The following is a 26,031-nucleotide window of genomic DNA, read 5'->3' as shown; positions in this document are numbered from 1 at the left end:
GACCCGTTAGTTGTATATTGTCAGAATCTCGAAGTAATTAATGCAACATATATCTTAATTTAATATTTATTGTGACGTTCAATTATTTTACAACTTTTTGAATTTGATTGTCAGTTGTCAAATTACTGCAGAAAGTTTTAAATATATTTTCGTGCCTTTAAACGTTCAACAAGATTTTACTATCGTAAGATTTACTAAATTTTAATATTTATTGGAAACACAAATCGACGCTCGATACATTTGATATTGAACGTTTCGTAAACATAACGAATTTCTTGTACACTTTCCAAGACTTGTCTGGCATGTTTATTGAACGCTTTTCGTTTTCTTTGCTTTGCTGGCAATCACGTGGCTTAAATTATAAATCATGAAACTTGAAACCGAACTGTGAAACTTGATGTTAGCTTGTCCGGGCGTATATCTTTGCTAACGGACTAAAAATGGAAGAAAAAGACGTCGACTCATGCTTCTTAATAATCCTTACTGTCATGCGCGTTCGGTAAATTTATTTTGATTTCGAAAGCTTGTAAACTGTCAAAACGAATTTGTAAAATATTTATTCGCGTATCGAATTAATTTTCAAATTTATTCGTATAAACGTTGCTTGTCGTATTAAACTATCGATATAAAAATGGCGAGGGACAGTGCAGGCATAATTTGTGTAAGGATATATTTACAACCACGGATGTATGTATCTCGTTAAAAGTTTCTTTTCTCTTTTACATTATTTAACGTTATTTCAAACGCCTTCAGTCCCGTTGGAAAAACACAGAATTGTTTCACGAAGGCGTCGATTTCACGCGACGTTACTTCTGGTAATAACTGAACCCTCTAACAAGAAGAAAAACACTGTTAACGAAAATTGTGTTAATACAGGAGCTAACGTCCCTTCACCGCCAAAAGGAAATTAACCCATTATCTTAATTACACGACGACGATCTTGCTGCAACGGTGAATAAGTCTTACGATCGTATTTTTAAAATATTTATACATGCAAATATAAAAATCAATAATATTCAGGTAAGAATTATAATAAAAAATACATAAACCCAACTCATAAAAGCAATCAACGAGGCAATTACGCACAAGGAATAATTGATTACGCGTAATACATATTTACTGCGTTCTTCGTTGCAGAGAAAGCGCTTTTAAATACTGTTTGACTGTATAAAGATTCAATCTACCATTTTTGAACGAGTTTATTAAATTATGATCAATAAGTCGATAATAAAATGTCATATCAATTAAACTGTCCTGTACGTAACAAATTTGAGCGTTTATAATTATCAAAGACATCGGTAATAATTAATGTAGCGATTAACACCACTTTTCTTACATGTAAATGTTGTAACTCGATTTTAAATTCGATTGAAATTGCTGGAGACAATTTCTGAGAAAAATGGACGCTATAATAAAATTCGACTTTTTATTATCTTTTACCAAATTTTAGATATAACCAGCCTTAATTGCGTGACTCATTCCGTCGTATCGATCGTTTATGCAGGAAGTGCACGTCGTACGGATGCAACCAATAAAAGGATGCACGTGGTGTGTTCTTTTTGCAGGAAGCAAACGTGGACTTCTCGTGTCAGCTGCATACCGGACATACTTAATCCAAGAGGGGGGGATTAGGCCCAAGCATCGGGCCAGGTTTCTCCCTTAGGTGTTAATTTTTAAAAATGTGAGGATGGAAAGCTACGGTGAACGCTTCGCGACAACTAATAAAATACGGCGTTATTTGATCATCGACAGGCGCTTAAGTATGATACTTTTGACATTTGTCGTTTTACGACGTTCCTTCGTACATTCATTATCTATTTTAGCGTGTATATTCACTCCCTAAAATACGACCGTATATTTCTAAAACGCTCTGTACAATCAAGAAAATCAACGTTACGAAATTGATGCTCGATTCCCTCGAACGCTAGTGAGAATCTACCTTAATTAAGTAGTACGCGTGCGTACGTCGATTCTAATAAGCCAGGTTAAGTTCAAGTGACAGTTATAAAATGGACGCTGACGAAGGTTGCAAGGGAACCTTTCGTATTTCAGTCACGATCAATGAGTCAACGATGCATGAGTGTACGTTTTAATGAATAGACAGGGCGTTTCATAAGAGGTATATGTAATTCCAGGAGCGATTCACACATGCCTATGATAATAACAAAGAAGGACAGTGTCAATATTTGGCCAGCGAGAATTGGTTTACTAGTCACGGTTGGATGTATCGCTTTTTTACAAAATAATTAACGAAGCGTTTTATATTTTTAAAAATCCACCGTTACTTTCCAATAAATTTTACGTTCATGCAAATAGGCGCGCCTGAAATTTGCGTTCGAGGATTTACGAGCGAAGCTAACCGTTTACCAAGAATTGTAATATTAAACAAGTAGGTCATAAAAGAAAATGCAGTTTCGCTACGCGGTCCATTACCGGTCTATCCAGTAAATCCATTTTGACGTTGCGGTATCGATCATTACTAACAGGGTTTACCTACAAGGCAGCGAAGCCCTCGAACAGACGCGAGACGAACAGGAAGATATTTCTCTCGGACAAAAAAAAAAAAAAGACAACATTCTACAGGAATTATGAGAAAACTCCGTGAGATGAGGCATTGTGGATCTCCTATCAATCAGGTAACAGCAGGCTACTTGCACGATTCATGAATTACTGGTAAAGGATACTAAGACGATAGCTTCTTCGCGATGTTTGCGTTCCTGAAGTCGCATCGATCGGAATAATTAAGCGATGTTCCAGCGGAATAACTAATGCCTCGAAAGTTACTCAACGCATCAAAGTTGAACGTTCGAGGAAAATTTTACGACATCGATATTTAAAACACGATCTAATTATATCGAGTAGTAAATGTTCCTTGTTTTCAGGTTCGTTTCAGAGGGTTTTGGCGAGGATTTTCGAGAGATTCGTGCTGGTTGGGAGATTTATCGCGCGAGGGTTAATCGCGGTCGATTCTAGGTCCTAGGGTACAAAGCGCGAATAAATCACGAGGAGCGGATGCGTCGCGGTGAGCGAGGAAACACTTGTTCGCTCGAAACAACCGTGAACGGAGACAATGGCCCGCTTTCACCGGAGCAATCGGTCCCGGGTATCGCGCAGTAGCCGCTATGGCAGCCTTTCTGGTCGCGTTATGCCACCCGTCGTTAGTTAACGCCATAAATGGGAACGGGCAGCGGCTATGCGAAAGTTCATGATGCACGTTGTTACGTCAATTACGCGCTTTAGCCCGTTGCGGGCTTCCATCACGTAAACGTTCAAACGCGCGACGTCGCTCGCGGACGTTTCGACGTCCTTTACGCTGCACTCGCGGAGGAATCTAAATTAACCGGGCCCCACCATAGCCCTTTGTTCCATCGGTGAACCGCTCACGATTTACTTTATCCACCACTCTATGCGTATTCCATTTTATTTGTTATATAGTACTGCCTATTTTCATGCAAACGCGACCGCCGGATTTCTCGTTGGCCAAACTCGAATGGGAACAACAACTGCGCTCCAAACAACTACGTACGTGATTGCCTACTGTAAGGAGCTTTTTCTCACTGACTCACTGATTTGTTATTATTATTCATTTATTAATGAGAATAAACCCTTTAGTACAAACGATGTAATGTGCAAGGAACTACAAATGTGGATTTTAACAAAGTAAATTGACTTACAATACGTTGCAAGGATAATTTTAGACTTTCTAATGATTGTTCAATTATATCAGTTTTAGTGTGTACAAAATTTGCACGACTAATCATTCTATTTACACAATTCTGCTTCAAGCAACTATTCAGTACATGGTTGCCTACTGTAAGGAGCTTTTTCTTACTGTAGCACCGATTAAACTGAAACTTTGTGCATAGATTTCGACGTTTTTTTAACGAAGATGTACCATTGTTAAATGGGAATGTGTTTCTTTGATAAAAAAGAACACGTAATTTTTCTATCACGGGAAGGCAAAAAGTTCGTTTGCGACGTGGGAAGAAAAATGTTCCGTTTGCCGCCAAAGTGGCGATATAAAAGGTTCATTAGCGTATGCGCGTGGAAAGTTTTAGGCTGGCACGTCTCTATGAAATAAATATGTTGTACGGGTGCGTGCAGGACGTTCACAGAAATACGTTCTCCCACGCACGATCGACGAGTATCCGGAGGAGTGTTTAATGTATTCACCCCTCTTTCCAGAAGAGTCGACCGAGGCATGCTAATTGCCTTTTGGACAATAGTGGGATACCGCGTTGGCATGCGATTCTCTGAGCACGTTCTACCTTACATCGGGAATAATTTCGTTTGACTTCAGCTGCGCGTGCGATTGCGAATCCACGCGATTTCGGAATTCTTATCGTCACCGCGGATTCCCGAAAAGAGAAACCACGGAGCTTCTATACCCTGTAAATCTCTGACAGCGATGCCCTAAATACTTCGCTGCTCGTCGATTCTTTAAACACTAGATTTACGAGCATTGATAGCACGTATATTTATTGATACCTTTCATGTTGACGATTACCTAAAAATACGATTTTTCTTTTAAATGTATTCATGCCAATGCATCAATCAAATTCAACATAAGTTGTTAAAAAATAATATTTACATGTTCTGCAATTTTAAATATGGAATCTGACATCCGTCAAATTGACGGCTTCCGTAAATCCAGTGTTAAACATCGTGCACGAGCTCAAAAATTCTAAGGTCGGCGTTTCAGCTAAAATCGGTCTCCCTTTTGTCGTCCGAACAAAGGCGAGATGGCGAACGCCAACGACAATGTAACATTTGTCTAACTAACAAGCTACACACCGAGGCGGGAACTGTTAAATCATCCTGTATCAAGTATATTTACCGAAGGATAAAACGTCCGGTGCTCTTCTGAATTTATTGCGCGGCCTTGATTTATCTCGCGAGAGGATCCCTGTTAGCCGTTTCGTGTGCGCATCGGAACGAAAGAAACCGGCAACGGGGCAACGCAGAGGGCCCCGCGTATTTATCGTCGATCAAACGCGTATATCTGCATGCGAAATTGTTTTTGCGCGCCACGATGACCACTACGTTTCTGCGAGAAGCATGCACAGGCCGCCGGAGGCGTCGTCAGCATCGAATGCTTCAACGATAATTGCCGCGTGTCTAGCTCTTCGTCGTTATTTTCATTAAGTCCGTTTCGGACGTAGTTATATCCGTTCGTGGCTGAATCGGGGAAGACGAACCACCGAGCCTCCTTTAACAAGATTTAATACTTCCTCGATCGAACAATAGGGGGGTTTCTTACGATAAATTTTAACGATGATTCTGGTATGTCGTATCAAAACATTTATTATTTCTCTGTGTAAAACAGTGTAATGTGTATTTCAAAAATAGCACGAAAGGACTAAGTTTAAAAACCTATAAATGAAAGCAAAAATGGTATGTGAACACATTGGTTTGTCGCTTCAAAACTCTGAACAACACTCTGTGCTTGTTCACTGTGGTTTTTGTCACGGACTGTAGTGGACAGAACCAGACTAATGTGTATGAAAAAAGTAGCACGAAAGGGTTAAGTATAAAAACTTATAAATGGAATTAAAAATGATATGTGAACTGGATAATTTGTAAAGATCGAATGATAGCACTAGATGATAACTAGATTGCATAATACAATACAATATGAAAATTCAACCATAGAAATTGTTACAGAAACCTGATAAATCAATTTCAATACTGTTAAAACTAAATAAGAGCTATACAGCTACCACCGTGCGGAGCACTCACTTCACAATGAAATCATATCATTAAGAAACGCCTAAGTGCGTTTACCGCACATGCCAGACAATTCCAGCAATCTTTCAAATCTCTCACAAAGAAAAAAATTGAAGAAAATTAATAAAATGCAGCTTTTAAATATGCATTAATCAGGAGTAACGAACCTTACGATGTTCTTATAAAATTTGGAGCACAAATATAACAATCTATCGTCGCGTACAAAAATAAAAGCTGCATGAATATTTTCTACATATCTACAACTTGATTGATATCAAAAGGAATTTTAATTATATTCAAATATTTCGAGCAATTATTAAATTTCATATTGTAATGTACTTACGTTCGAAGTATTTATTGTTCACTTTATTTTAATATTTTATTGAATCAAAAGCTACGGAAAATGAAGAATTCGAAATGTAAGTTCGAGAATCGTGGAATAGGACTGAACAATCGTATAATAATTGCGTTCGAAAGTAATTTGAGGTCTCAGTTGACATAGAGTTATCATGTTTGGGGTAGCTACCCTTAACAGACCGTGTGGCCTAACGGATAAGGCGTCGGACTTCGGATCCGAAGATTGCAGGTTCGAATCCTGTCACGGTCGAAATCTTTTTTTTCATTTTTTTCGGCGAAATAATACATTTATGATACCACTCGACAGTCATCGATAGATGAAAGTTATTAAAATTTTAATCGAATTAAATATACATTCTGTGCATTACTATTGCACAGATAGTTTCAATCCTAAAATAAAATAAACACCACTTACACGAGTCATTTGTAAATTAATATTTATTTACTAATTGAAGTATTTCATTTCCTTCGAATATTTCTATCGTATCATATTTGTAATAAATTTCATTCCCTTGGTAACAGTTGTCCGTGAGAACGTTTACTATGATTGGAAAAATATCGCGTTATCTATTGGAATAACTCTATTAGAGTAGATTACGTGCTTTTTTCTGAGCATGACTACGCACGCTGGCGATAAGCAATTCATGCGTGGACGCTGGTATAGTAAATTTGACTGTACCTGTTACGAGTGCAAACAAAGCGATAGATAAGAGTAAAAAAAAATATTATTTTAATACCTTAAACAATATTACATTTCCTATAGCCTGAACAATTTTACGATAAGTTTTACATTTACTTGATTTGGATTTAAATCATTATTACATAAAATTTACTTTATCTGAACGTAATTTTTTATAATAAATTTTAATAACAACTTGAATATTCTTATCGTTGATTGGTCAGTAAATTATAAATTTCTATAAGAAAATTATGAAATCACCAAGGTCTTCAATTTTGTCGATGTAAAATATTCAATTATATAGTTTTGTTGGTGCAGTTAGTAAATGAAATAGAGAAAGGGAATTAATGGCTGTATGTTTTCCATATTTCAAGTGTTAACAGCGATTTGCAACGATAAGATCGGATCGCCCCAAAGTACAATAAAGAGTACCAGGGTGCAATTACCATCGCGTACACGTAATTACGTTTGTTACGCGTGGAAACGGGACTCGGTCGCTTAAGTAGCGCTGTACAGCTCGCTTAAAACGGACACCGCAAAGGTTGCGCGAACACTCTATAATTCACTGCACGTACTCTCGGTATCGACCTACGATAGTGTCGTCGGTTAATTTGTTGCTTTCACGACCAGCCACGCTCGCCAGGCGCCGATCCCCGAGAAAATAAAATTATCCATGTTAAGTAGGCGGTTCGATGCACGCGCATGACGAAGAGAGACCGAGAAATAAACAAAGAAAACGAAAACGACCGAGCAATTGTTCGATAGGGGTGAACGGGAGATACAGGGTGGCTCAACGAAGACGAGCAAACTGAGTTTGAAAAATAAACGTGAGACTAGAATAACCGACAATCGAATAGCTAACTACGAAAACTGGATACCTGACAAATTTTTGGAAATCTAATGCAATAATTAATACACACAGTTGTCTCGAAAAGTAAATCAACGATGCAATAAATTGTATTTGGTATATAGGTACACGTAATTAGCCATAATCTGCTTAGTTCGTTCGATATGGCTAGTCACCATTGCTTCTATTTGTGATTACATACAATGTCAGGACCATTAGTAAATGATGTAACAGCTTGTTTGCTGTCGCTTCTGCTAAGAACCAGTCATCTATCAGAATTACCAGCGTTTCCGAAGCTGTCGCAATGACACGATACATCAATCGTTTGGCCCCAAGATCGTCAAACCTCTAAACTTTTACAACAAAAACTGTAAAATTGTTAAATTGTAAAAACAGAATGCAATCGTACGTCACTCGAATTGAACGATTCGTGAAACGCGATTATAAATTGACGTTAAGACGTTTGAAAGTAAAATAGACAAAAAGAGAACCCCATGCAGCCATCGCTGTTTCGTAATCGTCATTTTGTTCACAGCGAATTAGCGTAGAAAACTCTGAATAATTATTCAGATACATCACGACACCATCTGACATAATTCTACGCTCTGTGGCAACGTGCATCTGACATGGAAGAACTATACAGGGTGTTCGGCCACCCATGGGAAAAATTTTAATGGGGGATTCTAGAGGCCAAAATAAGACGAAAATCAAGAATACCAATTTGTTGATGAAGGCTTCGTTAAACAGTTATTAACGTTTAAAGTTCCGACCGTACTGAATTTTTTTCTCGAAAATGCGCAAGATTTCGAGGGTATGTCTATTCACCAAAAATGCTTGTAATTGACCCTCGCAACTAAAAATAATTTTTTTAGAATGATTTGAAATTTTTTTATTTCGCCGGAAAATTTCACACCTATTCGAATTTTTTTCTCGAAAGTGAGTAGGATTTTGGGGGTATGTCTAATGACCAAAAATGATTGTAATTGACCCCCACAACCGAAAATAATTTTTCCAGAATGATTTGAGATTTTTCAATTTAATTTTTTAATAACTTTTTAATGAAGCCTCAATCAACAAATTGGTATTCTTGATTTTCGTCTTATTTTGGCCTCTAGAATTCCCCATTAAAATTTTTCCCAGGGGTGACCGAACACCCTGTATAAGCGAAACGCGAAGAACGAATGCGAAGAAGAATATCTTTGTTATTAATGTCCAATGGTGACCATCGTTTTTGAATCTTCCGCGATGAATTAACGCAACCGATCATTTAACGCCGCCCTTGTCCGCACAGTTTTTTACACACTGAACCTCTTCATTACACGGATGGAAAAACAAACGATGAAGCATGTCGACGAAAAAGGAAATCTTTCCCTTTTAGTAACCTAATGACGATTGATGATCAGCATTTTGTGGTTGTCTCTATTCTGATGAATTATAATGAGGAACTCTATTATAAGCTAAGTTGCATCATCATTTATCACAGAAGACTTTAACCCAGTGTGGCCAGATCGGGCATAATTGAGTGCATCGAAATCGATAATAGTGACGACGAACTTCCTTATCGTCTAACAGAGTGATGGGGATAGCAGGCATATACTACTGCACGAGTCACCTGTACGTGAGCTCGGCATTTTGCACAATTTCGGGAAAACGATAAAGAATGCTAGTATGAGCTTTTCCTTCTTGCTCTTGTAAAAAAGAAACAGCTGAAATACGACCTCGCGATAATCGGCATACGATTCCAAGTCTCGATTGCCCAGCATTTTTACTTTCCGACCTATCTAAGGTATAAGATGCCATAATCACAATCACAAATTTGCATAACAGAATTCAAGAACAGTGTTTTGAATTCTTGTAGTTTACAAGATTATTGTAAAAAGTTAATAGAAAATATGCCAAAGAGAATCAGTGCAGTTTTGCAAGCAAAAGGGTTATGGACGAAATATTAAAAATGAATAATATATTAAATATTGTCAAATATTAGACGTGCTGCAAAACTGAGTCAATCTATTGTTCGTATTATTCATAAACAACAAGATGTTAATTACCGAAAGACTTTCTTATATTACTTCTAACTGTGATAAAAATAATTATAATATTTATTTTTTGTTATTCTTTTATATTCCTAGTAATAAATAATGATTTATGCAAAACTTGTGATCATTTATGCTCCTTACTGTATGTCTTATTGTACCGATTATCCGCGATGTCCGATTAATATTTATTTTTTTATTTCCTAGTCTTGAGATACACTCCTTCTAAATGGAACAAAATGTTAAAAAGATCGTGCATTAAATTTTAAGAGGATCCTTGTAAGAAGGCTTTAATCTTCGACTCGGTCGTGGTTTTAATGGGTCGTTGGTTATTCGCTGGTCAACAACGATTAGGTAATGGTCATCGATGGTCAACAGTGAGGCTGATATCAAGATCAAAGGTCCAGGAATCCAAAAGGTAGGGCCAACCGAAATAGTTGTTCGGTAGACCAAACTGTCTTTAAATGTCAACTTGGTCACCGTCTCCCCACTCTTCCACCTTAGGAAGAGGTATAAAGGATCATTGTTAGCGTACTTCCTCAGTACCCCTGGGTCTCCCAGGGGGATCGGGTCTCGCGAATTCGGGGGCCTACCTCTGGCCATTAGTGAACTGAGCTGACCAGGGCTGACCAGGGCTGACCAGGGCTGACCAGGGCTGACCAGGACTGACCAGGACTGACCAGGACTGACCAGGACTGACCAGGACTGACCAATGCTGACCAATGCCGGGCCATTGTGAGTAACAGTAAGAATCCGTGAGTTGCATATGAATTTTATTTCTCCAGCCCCCATGTCGGTTAGGACGAAACGTCCTAACCGACATGGGTGACTGATTGTATACGTGTTCTCTTTGGCAAGTGTAATGACCGCGTGAGTAGTAACACATGTATATTGTTTTATCTTCGGATCTTTTGCTTAAAATTCGAATCTTCTTGCATATCGCGATTTTTAAGATGACAAATGTCATAGTAGATTCAATTATTTGAAATTTGACACTCATTTTAAAATGAATATATAACGAGTACATACATCAGTTTCTCTAGTTCGCTCGTTCTCTGGTTCTCGCTTTCCGAGATTATGTCTCGACTGAAAGGACCAGAGAGTTTTGCTCGATCACCTCTGTTTAATGAAATGAAACACGTGATCACCTGTGTAGTAGGTCTGATAACTCTAACCGCTTCAACCCCGGTGCAGCTTGGTTCAGCTTAAGTGGGGCCTTGGCGGAGGGATTATTCTCCTCTTTATCCGGAAAAGAGCATAACCGACGTCGAGAGGTCTTGATTCAGGTCCTTTCTCAGTACTAAGTCGGGTCCTTTTGTAATCGTGTGTTCTCTAGGACCCGGCGGTGTACGTAGAGAAGTAGAGTGACCAGTTTCAACCGTGACTTGCTTTTCTGATAATCAAGGCCGGGGGGGATCAATTTGATACCCACACTCACTGCACGCTATGAGCACGCGTCGCGTCGCGTCGCGTTTTATTTAAGCATGCGATGTTTTTGCACGCCGCGATTTTTAGTATGACAAATATCGTACCGTCGATCGAAAGTAGAGTCATGATTCTAATATCTTTTACTCGTAATTATATTCATCTTGAAATTAGTGTCAAATTTGTAGTTTCCGATTGTTCTTTATATTTTTCAGTAATTAAATTCACTTTTATAATTGATTTTACGACTTTGGGTATCTTCGATATCGAAAATAACCAAAGTCTTTCTTTACTTATTAAAATATATCATTAGATTTACGTGCAAGAAGATATTTCGCGACGAATACATTGTAGAATCAAAGTAACATATATTATGTACTATTTTCACTTTGTCACTGCACTTGCCTGTAGTTGTAGTATCTGTAGGTTTACGAATGCCAAATTTTTGTTTGTTCTGTTTCTAATCTATTAAATAAATTTCTGTTACAGGGCATATTCCTAGTTGTAGGTTTACAGAAGTAAGAATTAAGAATTGTTACAATTTTGTTTCATATTGTTTTGTTTGTGTTACAGGAAATCATCGTGGGATAAACACCAGATACACAGAAACATCAAAGAGGTACATATTTTAATGTATTTTGTTAAATAATCGGATAGGTAGGATGTATATTAATTTAGATTTATAGTTAGGCAGGAGTTTAGTTGTCTGTGTTAACTATTCCATCAGGCAGGTTATATTTTGTTGTTTTGTTGATGGGTATTTACAGGCAAATTCTTTCTCAGAAAACTTTGTTGGTTTGTTTCCTTCGTTGGTTGCATTTCCGTTTATTGCTTCTTCGTTTTGGTTCAAACTCTCGTTTTGGTTCAAATACTCTCTTCGTTGGTTGTGCACCTTTCACTGGTTGCACTTTCGTTTGTTGCTTCCTCGACCAACGATCGTTGGTCACAGAAGCTCTTTATTAATGGAGGGTGGATGGGATTCGGTTAGGGTGGATCTCCATTCGCAGCAACCTCCACGTGGTGAGATCTGGGTAATATTATTTAGCGTTTAATCAATAATCGTATCATTCTTAGCTGGGTAATGCAATTATTAATTAAACACTAAATAATATTAGCAAATTGGCTGCGATCCGCCTTGCATAGGTCATCATAAATATAGAGTTTCTTTGCTAGGTTAGTTTGGATTCTCATTGACTATACAAGGTCCCGGCGTGAACAAACTTTATAACTTTCCACAACTTTAGTTCGATATTAAACATGGTATTTTTATACTTTTTCATCGCTCAGCCTGTGATCACCCATCACCGTTAAATTTTTGCAACTGCAATCGCTTTGGGATGCGAAATCGGACAAGGATTCTGTGCCAAATAAAAGATCGAGAAGCAAACAATGGCAAGAGAAAGGACGGATACCCTGAAAAAGGGTGAAAAAGAAGCACTGGGAGAACAAGATACGAGAAAGGATGCAGAAAGAAAGACGAATAAAATAAGTATGAGACGCAGAGACTCCTAGTTGACCCATGACCGGAAGTGGTACGTGCCTCGTGGAGGTGAGAGAAGGGCGTACACGTCCGTTTTCAAGGGATAGGGCCATGACGAGGAGACGCGAATAGAGGATTACGTACTATAAATCAATGCGTGAGCGTTGCTCGCGCGTCTTGCAACCAGGTTCTCTACCGATTGTTTACATATTCACGGTGCAATTGATTTTACCGGAGGGCGTCGATACGTTTTCGAGAATTATGATAAATCGTAAACTACTGTACACGGATGACAAACTCCTCCAAAGTCAGGCCTTGCAAGATAATATTATAGTTCGTACATGAACGCGTTTAAAATATTTACGAGTTAATTGTAAAATATATTTTAATTCGTCTCTCTAAAATATGTATAAAGTTCCAATGGCAACGACACGAGCGTTCGATGTAATTGAAACCTCAGTGGATCGCAGCGCAGTAATTTATATTTTCATTTGTTTCTCAGTATTTAAGGTTTAATCGTTTGGTTGCATCGGCGGCGCTAAATCACTCAATGTCGAAGACTTAGTTCGCCAGCGGAGATCGCTTCATCTGGCGCGTCCATACAGCGAGGTAAATCGTGCTAGAAGCCACGATTACGAATTGATTTACCGTGTAAAAGGGCTTTTCCCTGGCGCACTTTCATGTCGTAGATCAGAATGATCTGTTGTCGCATCCCTGACAGTCGATATATTACCGTCGCCCAAGGATTAATAACTCCGCCGCTAACAACATTATTATACGCTTAGGCTCGTGCATCTTCGTAACGCTTCTGCATTCGAATCCTTCTATAGGTAAATGGACACTTCGATTCTTGTTATACAAAGCTCGATAGACCTTACAAGCGACTGCATTGAAACATTGCAACAGGATAAAAACGACACGAGTACACCGTGTGCAAATAACTCAAAAAGCTATATTTTTCAGGGATAATTAAAAACTTACGAGCAAATTATTTACTAAACTCACAGTATCAGAAAAAGGAATAGACTAGTCGTTCTTTTAGATGGTAATGCGCTTCAATTAGGTTTTGCACGCACGTATTAATGAATGATTAGAAATAATGATAAAACACGACACGATCGGCTCGTGTACGGCTCGATGGGCCCTGAGCCGGTTAATCGAGGTCCTACTGTATTTTCTACGTGTCTAAGGGCGGTAAAAAAATGTCACGTCGTCGTCCGACAACCGTTTGATACACGGCAAAACCAGATTTAATCCGCGACAACACGGCCGACACGCACGATTTCCACAAAATTGAAATCGCGTCCGATAGATCGTCGATCGACGTACGAGGAAGTCCATATTCACGAGGGAAGAAACACGGACGTGGACTGAAAGGGAACGACCCAACGGTGGTGGGAGTCGACTAAAGTCATCCTGACAACCGACGTGTCCGCGAAAAAAACTCGCGAGACTCGTCCCGTGACTCGTTTCACCTCATCTTTGAGCTAGAATCCGCCTCTGACAGCGCGACTTGAGTACATCATCAAGCCTCCTATTACGCGGTCCGCCTTGTTTTTGGCCTAAAAGGATCAATCTGAATGGTCAAACCACCTAATGACACGTTTTCTGAAAATGAAATGTGTGTGTTTGATTTCTTTTCAAAAAACGAGACTTTTAGAGAACAGAATATTGAGAAGATTATTTAACAAAATGTTAATGAGGGTTAAAATGTACTTTGCAGTCGGAACGTTAGGTCTTCATCGAGGAGTTGAAGATTTTATCTCGATAGTCGAAGTGGCTTCGTAGCGGTTTTTCTATTGCCAGCGATAACTGTAACGCGCAACTGTACGACGCCTGAACACTGTACGAGACTCTTCTTAATAAATACATTACATCAAAGTCTGCAAGAAGTGACAGGGAAAGATAGAAAACTGCTAGAGGTTCTCACCGTTGCCTTTGAAAGATTTAGATTCCATCTGGCCGCTTGTAACGAAGGAGACGTCGCCGTTTGTTACGGAGGCTCCGTATGGGAAACAATTTATATGATGTAAGATTGTTCAAGACAATATTCAAGATATGAAACGATAAAAAAATTGTTTAATATATAAATAAAGTAGCTTGGAAATGACTAGCACCCCTAGTTGCTGAGGAAATAGAAATATTTATTTATTATAAACAGGATGTAACTTATTAAAGATAAAATATCCTTCTCTGAGTTCTGTTTTTATTTGACCACATCGAGTCGAGATGTTTACCCTGAATAATTCACGAACCCACTCGAAAATAACGACCAAAAGTAGCTATGCAAACAGAGGAGGCAAACAAATTTCAAATTCCTAGTTTGCTCGTCAAACAAACTGCGTTCCACGAATGTTTTCCAAGGTATAGTTCCTTCCCACTTTCACTATGCTGTGTGTCACCGCGCGGAAAAAGAGCTGATCCATTCATTAAATCTTACATCTCAAACCTGTCTTGATAACCTCGATACCCGCGAGCCCGTTAACGAACACGCTTCTACGTTTCCGTGTGTATTATAATTACCATCTCGGTCGACCAGGCGATGCATATTCATCGCGAGAAGACACGATCGGGGGTCGAAAACCCGATCGTAGACCGTTTCGTTTAAAATCGTTAGACACCGTGTCCCGCAAGCATTTCACAAACTTAACTTTCAATTGGTAAAATGTTCTCCTAATGATCCACACTGTTCAAACGTGACTCATTTTCTTCGTTGAGATTTAATTTCTCCTTAAGCACTTTTGCCCATTGAAAGTTAACTCGATCAATGCAATTGTCTTATTACAAATCTCGCAACTGCTCGAGCACGTCACTTACAAATTTGCATTGCTCGATACCAGAAGATTAAACAAAGAAACTGTCTCACTCAGAAAATGCAGACTTGTTAGAAATCGATGTCCCTGGTCTATTTAAAAAGTTTATACAGACAATGGCGATAAATAAGATGGCGATCTCGATGGCTGTGTTTCGACGTAGCCTAATCACCTTGGTAGATCGGTCGGGGCTGAAAGTCTCACGCCTGATAACCGCTCGTTCCTTCTATCATTTATCTTGGAAAAGATCGTACGAATCAGGAATACGCGTGCGTGTACGAACTCTCCGGGGCCCCATTAAAATTCTCCACGGAGTCGTTGCCCGAGTTTCCCATCCGAATAACTGTAAAATCCCGGACGAACCGACGCGCAAGGACGCGCCCGAACGCAACAGGCTCGTTCCTGGCCGCGAAGAGTGATGAAGCACACCTACCGGATCATTTGCTCTAATGCAGCCGAGACGAGCGAATCCTCTCATTATCCGGATGAGGAACATTTAGTTGAGCACCTATCCAGTGCAGCGCTGGGACCAGCTACAAATTACAATCATCTCGACAGATTGCGAGCTGGTCTCCCCGGTTCCTGCCGCGTTCGCGTACATGACGAGCATTAGTCCACTGACATCGATTAACTTCTGAGTGAGACATTTGGCGCTACGATTGCTCCCGCCTACCGATCCACGCCGACCAGAGTTCGGCAAACGACTGCAAACACCTTCCAACGACGCTTCATTAGCTATCTTAAAGTTTCCCCAACGAATTCGCTCCTCTGTTGCTCGATTCAAACAGAAAAACCTGTTTGCAAACGCGATACGATGGTTACGATACAATGATTTCGGTCAATAGTCAAGGAATTGCAGTGTGATTTATTTAATAACTGTTGTGGTCTATGGAAAGGTACAATATTCACATCTACGTTAAGATTGCCTCGTTGGAATGAATTTTTTACCTTTTTTGTCAACACGTGCATCTGATCTGAATATGGTCTACTATTAATTGGAGATAACAATCTTATGTCGATCTCTCGAGGAATCAATCGCACAAATTATATGATTAATTTGAAGATCTGTTTAATGTCGTACGTGATTTATGCATGACCGTGTACTGTCCAATTTCAAACGAGTAGCCAGAATCAAACATTCTTAATCATACAAGGTAACGATTATGAGAAAATAAAAACTATCGAGAAAGTTTGAATGTTGACGATAGCGTAAAATTTATTTGCACCGAAATATTAATGGATAAAAAGTGGATATTTGTAAGATAGAATGGTGCAATTGCTTTCTTGCAACCCCTCCGAAGGCATACTGGTATTAGAAATAACTAGACGATAGTCATCTTTCGGAAAATAAAGGATTTTCATATCCCGCGGTGTTAAATACCAGCTGTAATAATACCCGCTGTCGGCGGAAGATTAATAGCCACTAATAAAACGTATCTGCAGGAGCAACAGCTTCCTGCATTTTTTAGTCGGTTGCTGAAAAAGGAATTTTCAGTGTATAATTAAAGATCTCGCGATTTCCTTAGCGCCAGTCGCGTAACAATTTTCGAAGACACTCCCGGTAATTTGATCTGACCTATGCCCGATTAGGATGCTATTAGAAGCACACTACAAATTAGAAAATGCAAGATTACAAACTTCTTATGCTCTAATTAGCAACCGATCATCGGACAGTAATACATGAGACCACCGTTTAAGATTCCTGAAAACAACTAGTTGGTCACTCCATGGCATAGAAATATTAATAGAGAGCCGATGTATTTATAAATCGCGTGTATTTTATCTAGTTTGTCAAAACTCTAAAATTGCACTACATGGAAAATATTTTAATTCCAATCTATCAGAAGTTAATTGATGAATGAAATTATAATAATAAAATAAAAAATTCTTGTACGAGTGTTTGTCCACGGGGAATCAATAAATTTCGATTTCATCAATGTCGCCGGTGAGAAATAAATCTTCGTGTATTCTCTTAGAGGGAACGTGTCAGAAATAAATGTCACAATGCCGCGAGTTAAAGTACACGTTTCGAAGCTCTCTTCATTAATTTCTCGTTGAACGTAAAAGGAGAAAGACGGGATAGCAACGCGGAAAACATGAAATTAAATTTCGCGCTGTTCCGCGTCTTCTGCCCGTACGCTACTTGGTCTAATGAGTTTCTGATGCAGCGGACATACATCACTGTCACACGAACGATTAATACTTCGACTCCGCCATAAGTAAGCGATACACGCGCGAATAATTGTAAACAATTTGTAACAAGGTGGAAATAGTGCCATCGAATTCGTTTCGAGAATTCCCATTTCCGATAAACAAAAGACGAGACCGTCGCCTCCAATTATTACTAATTAGCGCTTCCCTCGATCCGCGTAACCGTTACACGATCGTCTTGCTGCTTCTATTTCGTACTCCACCTGTTAATTTATTAGTCGTGTAATTAGTATCCGTATAATCGTTACCTATTCGAGAGAAACTTTTTGCTCGATTACCATAGTTAATATAAATTTTAATTTATATCGGTTTGAATTTTGTAGACGGTAACAAAAGCTTTTTTATCGTGACTCGATATTTCATGACATTACGTTTATGCCCGCTCTGGGTGTCTCATAAATTAAAACTTTAAAATTAAAATTTAATAAAAAATATAAGCTGTGTTAGATAAGAGTAGATAAGATAGTTTTTTTTACATTTGGTAACATTTGTAATATTATACAGCCTCTCTATTTCCGTTTAAAACTTAATAAAAATCGCTGATCAAATAAGTATTTCTTCAACTTGATTCCCAAGCATTAAAGTCTCTCTTCGGAGACTGTCAACTTGATTCCCAAGCATTAAAGTCTCTCTTCGGAGACTGTCGACTTGGTGATATTCCATGTCAGACGTTTTGAAGTTGTCTTTTTCTCCGTTCTTCAAACAGTTCGCATAACCGATCCTTCGACTAAGGGAAAGAGCAATTCGCCCGAAGATATCTTCTCGGAAAGATACTCGGGTAAAGTGTACCAAGTCGTGACTTTCGAGATGTTGTCTGAGAGATCCTCGAAAGGATCGGGCACGAGTTCTCGGAATTCATGATTTCGTTTCCGCGGGTCAACGGGTCACACTTATAATTGCTTATTAAAACGGAACAGCGTCCGACTAACGAGGGCGATACTTGGGAAACATGTATGCGTGATAGAAGAGATTTGTATAACGAAGGGCATCTTCGTTTGCTGTTGGCAAGTTTTAAATAATATCGCTATAATCGTCTAGAAGCAATATACTTCCACGTTAGCGCTGTTCTCGAGATTATGCATTTTACAGAAACGAGATGCTTGAATCGTTCGTTTGAACAAAAAAATTATTTTACTCTTATTAAGTGCATATCGTACGTTTGCACAAACACATGAAGTATGAAGTGATAAATTATCGTAATGCATTTTATATTTGAAACGTGGTCGAGAATGATCATATAAAAGTAATTGTATAGTATCAGTGAATATTAAAGAATACTTGCAAGGCGTATAAGTTGTTTTATGTGGAAATAAACGATACTATAACTGGTTGGACAAACACTTGGGTAAAATTGACGAACTTTTATAGACTTATTACGGTAAAAAATTTTCAAATAATGATACACGCGTTCGCAGAGCTGCGTTACTTTTAATCAAACACAGGAAATTATATATCGCGGAAATTTAAATAGTATCTCTTCGCGCGCAAATTAAATGTGTTATTTCAAGTATTTTAGCGACCCAGATGGTTTGCAATTATATCTAATGACTATCAACGATCGTTATATATCGCAATAACTTTGGCGATAATTACGATGCGTGTACAGGAAATTACAGGGTCTATCGACAAAGAGAAATTGAAAACGACTAAATTAAATCTATTTGATATTCTAAAAGTATAAATTAAACGCGTTCCAGCGAATTATATAGGAGCTCGAGTCGAAACGAGCACACCAGACGCGACAATATTTACACCGCAATAACGAAAGTAACAGAGATACAGCCGGTGTATTTATTAGTTACACAGACGCAGGATAAATAATTTTACGAGCTCGGCCCACTGCAAATACGAAACATTCATTTGCGTGTAAATTAGGAGTACTCTACGATACCCGGTGGCATAGCGGAACATAAACGCGATTTATCGCTCAACGGTCGCATTTTTCGGATGCAAATTTATGTTACCAGCCTCTATCGAAGTGTGCCCGATAACCTGTTGCATGATGCATCGCTCAGACATTCCGAAATACACGTGTTACGCGAATACGATTGTATTTTTCATCGCGTTCGCAAGACGTTACTAGTAAATCCCGGACCGCTGTTAATAAATTTACACGCTCGCGTAAGCAAATATCGGTGGAATTATGAAAACCGAGAGATTTATCGGGGACTAGGTAAGGTAATAATTAAATATTTTCGTGATAAAAGAGTCGTCGCTTCGAGCAATTTATAAATTACTGTACACGATAAAGATAAACGTGTTTCAGTTTGAATAGAATTTTTGTGCGCGATAATCCGACGATATGAAAATAAATCGATATCTATCACATCCTCTATTTAATAAATATGCAATTTTCCCATCGATCGAAGCACACGCTAACAAGAACACATTTTCTCCGTATTAATTTCTCTATGCATCGACACTTTCCTCTCGAACCCGTTTCAAATCGGTTCCACACTTTCTCCGTGCCTGGTTAATTCCCATCGCGTCAATCCCACGGCCACCAAACAACGTTCAACGATTTCCGTCGCGGTTTAAGACTTCCTCGAAGCTCCTCAGCGTCGCATAAATCATTTCCATCGCGTGAACACCAACTTTTAATAACTACTCGAACGACACCGTCCCGTTATCGACAGGTCAAATCTGTCGTTCGGCGAATGTCAACGAACCCTCTATAAAAGGGTTTCTCCCAGGAATAAACGAATAGCCTGTCTGCAAATACGAGAATCGATTCGGTGGTATCGACGATAAGAAGCACGATTGCGTACGGTGCAAGTAGCGTTGCTATTTATTAACGAAGACATTAACGCTAGCGCTGATTTATCATTACATTGACCCTGCTCCGCGCGCCAGGTCGCGGTTCGCACGCGCGAGTGCTTCTATGATAAGTGCATTTGAGTGCAAATGCTTGCTTCAGGGGTCTAACCCTTTAATAGTATATTAAACGAGGCAATGTTTACTTCTTTTTGCGCTCGAAACTAGCGGTAACCGTGTAATCGATTTTTAGAAATATAAATGTGAATATAATTTTATTTTTAAGAATGTGAAGAATGTAGTTATCTAATTACTTGATGAACGACGAAATTTTATGGAAGTTTTGCTTTCAAGAACTATCGGGAGAGAATAGAACCAGTAATTTGAAAGTAACGTGGACTCGAACACACGCTGACAGCAATTTAGTCTTCTTTTTGTGGGTTTCAAATCCATCCTAACAGTACTTCCCGCGGATCAAAGAACACCTAGCATCGTAGATTACGAAAATTACAGTAATACTTAAGGATCTACGAGCTACCACTGGCGAATCGCATTCAACTAGGTTTTTTTTCGTTTTTTGTCGGTTAAGAATTCGATTAACCACTAGAATGACGACTTCGAGACGTGATGTGTGCCATCACTCATACGCAACGATAAAAAATCCTGACAGATCAGTAATCTACGCTATGATTACTCAAGATTTTCATACATTTCCCGAGATTTATTGTAACCATCTGTACAATTTGTAGGCTAACTATCCCAATAATATTTTATCATTGATTTTTCCACGTCCAATTTTTCGTACCAATGGAAATCTGTAGTCACGAAATTGTAGAACGATTTTTCTATTTATTCAAAGTCAATGGAACACAAACGATCGCAGATTTATCGGGCAACGCTGATGGATCGTATTTCAGCCGTACTTTCTAGCAACAGCGAAATGAAAATGCATTAAATTCTAAAGGTTATTCATTTCCCTCCGCAAACACTTACACGTAACCAGAATCCCGTTGAAAAAATCGAATTTAAATGCCAACAGTTATTTATTGCTGCTTTTCAGCAACGTGTTACGTTACCACCGCCGTCGCGCGAACAACCTCAAAAACGAGTACGATTTTCATACCGATGTACAACTTTTATTTACGATCCCTTTTACAACTTTTACGATTTATAAATATCGACTTGTCCCAAAGTATCGTGTATTCCGGAGCAACGATGGAAAACACATTCGGAGCTTCGTTGATCAAAATCACGGAATGCGTTGTGTACGAAACTAGCTTTGATTGCGCCGACCGAGTGATCGTTAAGCCCGAACAGATCGAGCCAGAGGATTTACGATCCTGACAGGAATCGGGGGAAGAGATGTTCTTTAGCTGCTTGATTATTTCGCGGCGCATTTCGACGCTTATTTTCCACGATTCGCGATTTTACGCGTCTCTCCCGCTGCGCGAGAACTTTTAATCCACTCTGATACTGATGCATCGCCGCGTGGAATGCATCATGGGGTTTGTTGAACTCGTTTGCACGTTCTAAGTACTTACGATGTTTGCTCAAGATCCTCTACGAGACGTTTATATGAAATAAATTCAGATAATCCCCCCGTATAACACGGTGCTTCTAGAACGGGTGTAAAAAATTGCGAAACCCGTTACGTTCGATGTGGATTTTCAAGAACACCATTTTGTAAATTTCGAATAGTTCTGGCGTTGATAAAATTAAATGACTGTGACGCGAAACCGTTTGGCTGAGGATTCGTGCAAACGATGGCTGCTTTCGATGCAGCTACGCAACGTTCCCCGCCATTACGTATCGCTCGTTACCTGAAAACGCGTTAATTAACAGCGTACGCGTTTCGAGGTATTCCCGAGTGTTCCAGCGAAGAACAGGATGCGTTTATATGCACGCCTGGTGCAGACTGTGCGTGAAAGACCGCATCAGCGTCTGTGCATCGCCCTCGGCGAAAGTCGCTAATCTCACCTGCAAACCCGGAGAAACGACTACGTAACTTTCCCCTCATCGGCGTGCAGCAATTTCGATCTACATACTTACACGTGTACATGGCGGCCGGGATCTGCGCGGCTATCGATGGAACATCGCGATTCTTACGGTCACGAACCATTTTCTGATCGCCTCGACACCGGTACTCTCCCCGCACCCCGGAGCCTTTGTCGGTGCATACGCAATAACCGATCCTACTGTGCGCTGAAACCCCGTGGATTTCAGAAACCGTTCAATCTACGGTGTAAATTAACTACGATCGAGGAGAAAATCGACTCGATGAATCCTAAATAGATTGACAGACCGCGATCGTTTCGATTCGAAACGCCAACGGTATCCCCTCACTCGATGACTACATTTCTGCCCTGCAACTGTTTTCTATTTTTCGTCACATTCGGTTTACAAGTGGTAGGAAATATTTTAAAAAATAAACTCATAATATTTCAAACTCTCGAGACTTATCTTCAACAGTTGAATCTGATATTTATAGTCACGGGATTGTGGGAAACAATATCAATGGAGCCAGTATCACAGAGCTCGATACCGATAACCTTTGACCCGCGAGTTTAAATATCGACGACTATAATCGCGAGACCTAACCGTGGACGATACCGGAAATTCGGAGGCTGTCACTATCAAAACGACAACTTGAGAGCCTCTAGCGTCGAGCACTGGCCTTATAGAGTGATCAGGATCGAGCCTTACGATCTTGAAGACGCCAATATCAGGTTTTGGCATCGTGAAGCCACGTATATAAGGACCTTACGAGCATGAGATCGTCCGTGCGAGGCCTTAAGAACTTGATTTCATCAATAACGCATCTTACGATTTTGAGGTAGTCGGAATTGGATCTTATCACCCTGGAATTCTCGTAATCAGGCCTTAAGACCTTGGTGATCGCACGTATTGAATTTTACGATCCCGAGATTGCAACTTACCCCCGTATGGCTGCAATACTTTCGCAAGTTAAGATAACAAATTATCTAACAAGTAAAAGAACGTCTTTTGACTTTGAATTTCTAGAAATAATTAACACAATTTAACGAAATATTTCAAATGGAACCTAATCTACGGAATTTCGATCGCGAAGAAGTCGTTTTGTCTCGCCTGAAATTACAACCGGGAGTCGCTGGCGCGAACAATAGCCCAGAACAAGGAAGAACGGGGACGAAATGGTCTGAGAAAATTCCTCCCGCTATTTTCTCGGGGCATCTAAATGGCCGCGAATACGAGATGAGAAAACGTGAGCTCGGGTTCGAGCATTTAGCCGGCGATTAGTTTTCTGGCGATTCGTTCGCGCCCGCCCGGCACTCCATTTAACAGAGGCGGCCACGACGCGTTCACTAGCATAATCTGCCGGTAGATTATTATTTACGACAGCCCGATAGAGAAATTACCGCGGTTTCCTAGGCCGGGGCGCCGCCTCTGATCGATTTTTCCCGCTCCTGACCAGAATATATTACCGACGTGCGCCTCACGATAAAGACGAGCTGATTTATCGTTTAACTATTACACCGCTCCGAGGGCCGCCTTCTGAAGACTTGCTTAAGCTTGACCGACATACCGTTGATAGGCAGGTTTATTCGATCCTCTATCTTACCCTAAGAATCTTCGACGTAAACTTTATTCTTAATAGACTGCCTTTGGCTCTCGACAAGAAACGTCCATAGTACCATGTAAGTTTTAAGCTATTAAGTGACCACGGAGTATAAAAGTTTCATTAACAGAAATAAAATAAAAATCGACACGCCTTTCCAACTCGCGAGGATCGAACTCACCATGGAAATCGAACACCAAAGCAACAGTTCCTAGACGTTCTGGTTCACCGCAAGATGGGGAACCTCAACCGAGTGTGTCACAAACCGACGCTGTTTCCATCTTCGAAACGACGTGTAACCACAAGAATTAAAATTGCAAATTGTATCAAAGGTGTGTATAAAAGAACCAACGAAGTTTGAACTAGTATCAACCGTCGGAGGAAACCTTAGTCTCTCCGGGTATTTTCAGCGAGCCGATAGCTCCTGTTACGAGCCAACCACCCACTGAAAGGATTACCATTAGCATCCGTTCGCCCCGTGTATCAGGAACACAGGCAAGATTTTAAAACCGACGCTACTCGAGAGTAAATCACAAATCGCACGGGGTCAAGCTTCCTCGATCGTCGGACATCGAATCGCTGGGACTGGTACAACGGTGGCCTACGTATGGATCCACGACGAGAAATCGATCGCGATCGAATGGTGAACACGAGCTGGCCGCGGCTACGAGTCGAAATAAATAAAACATAAGAAGGTAACGTGTGTAACTGTACACGCGATCTGAGGTTCAGATCGGCATACGACCAGTCTTTATTTCCGCGATAAGTCATCCCCCATTGACACGTTATAGGACCACTTTGCGGGCCGATTAACTCGAACGTTAGTGGCAGTTACTGTCCAGGCAAAGAATATTTCTTCCGCGAAACGCGACGGTGCACGACAAAGGGCGTGTTTAATCGACCGATCGACAGGATGTAAAATTGTGTTTAGCGCCCTCGATGGCGTGCAAAATTTAAGATCCCTCGCGAGGGTACGTCGATCGAGCGGGGAAATTCGCCATGCGAAACGGAACTCGTGTCCGAGCGTTCGTGTGCAACGAAAAAATTTACTAGATCGAATCGATCAACGTGTTTACAGCTAATGTTTTGTAGGTATCCGTTACGAATGGGAAACGGTACCGTGGACATGCGAATTAACAGTTACGATGCATAACTTGACACTACTTTAACGAACATAATTATTTAAACCACAGAATATTCTCTTAAATGTATAAATGAATTAAATCGTACGTCAAGGGATTAATCTTACATTCGACATGTTTTGCACACATTAAACGCTTTTTCCTGTAATAGTATACGGTTTCTTAATAGCAACTCGATCGTTATAACTACTCTATCCAAGGACGCGCCAAATTGTCTGCGACCTTGAATTTAGTTCACTTTTTTTCTCAAAATCAAGCAGCTAATGTCAGAGCAGTCGAGGATTTTTTTTAATTTTTTGTACAGTTTTCCCGCTTCTCTCTGTCATTATCCTTGGTCCGCAATATTATGAAAGTGCCTTTTAAATGTGCTTACAATGTCTCCTATTGTGCCCTTTTTTGTAAATCGAGCATAACTGCGGTTTCGCTTCCTCGCGATATGAAATCACGAGGCGGAAATTAAGCGGAAATTACACATGCTCACGAACGACGGTATAATGACTAAATAATGCGTAAAAGTGACTTCTTGTACTACCCTTGATCCACTGTGGTTATAAATACACCCTACATTTCAAACCAAGAATTTCTTGGAAGTTTATCAAGTACGAGTGCAAGTAGCATTAAGATATACGTTAGTCATAAACATTCGATAACTGCAATCCGACTGCTTTGGTGTCGTTCGAGAATGTTTCTAACTTCTAACTATAGTTAGCCTTAATTTCAATAAATTGCAATCAATTGATTTAATTATACAATTTCTGGTAATTACAATAATTGAAATGCTTTTAATGATTCTGATAAACCAGTTTAATTCGTGCTTATGTATTTCAACCGATATCGCGTCGAGAAAACGTAGTTAATAATTTATTTTATCACCGTTAAGTAACTGAAATTATGCGCGCGATATAAAGATTTATGCGTGTAGTGTAGAGTTTCAAGGACAACGGTAATCCTTGAATTAAATTCCGCGG

The 26,031-nt window shown here is 39.7% G+C and overlaps 1 protein-coding gene and 1 non-coding gene across 3 annotated transcripts in view; one reads left to right on the top strand and one right to left on the bottom strand.

Annotated features, from left to right (window-relative positions):
- Dgo (ankyrin repeat domain containing protein 6 diego) overlaps positions 1-26,031 on the bottom strand; it is a 143,535-nt gene that overhangs the window by 58,949 nt on the left and 58,555 nt on the right. The window lies entirely within an intron of this gene.
- Positions 6,262-6,334, top strand: Trnar-ucg (transfer RNA arginine (anticodon UCG)). Its single transcript has one exon. It is a non-coding gene; the product is annotated as a tRNA-Arg (tRNA).

Source organism: Colletes latitarsis, chromosome 3 (assembly GCF_051014445.1).
Source record: "Colletes latitarsis isolate SP2378_abdomen chromosome 3, iyColLati1, whole genome shotgun sequence".
Taxonomy (NCBI): domain Eukaryota; kingdom Metazoa; phylum Arthropoda; class Insecta; order Hymenoptera; family Colletidae; genus Colletes; species Colletes latitarsis.
This window is presented reverse-complemented; position numbering and strand designations above follow the sequence as displayed.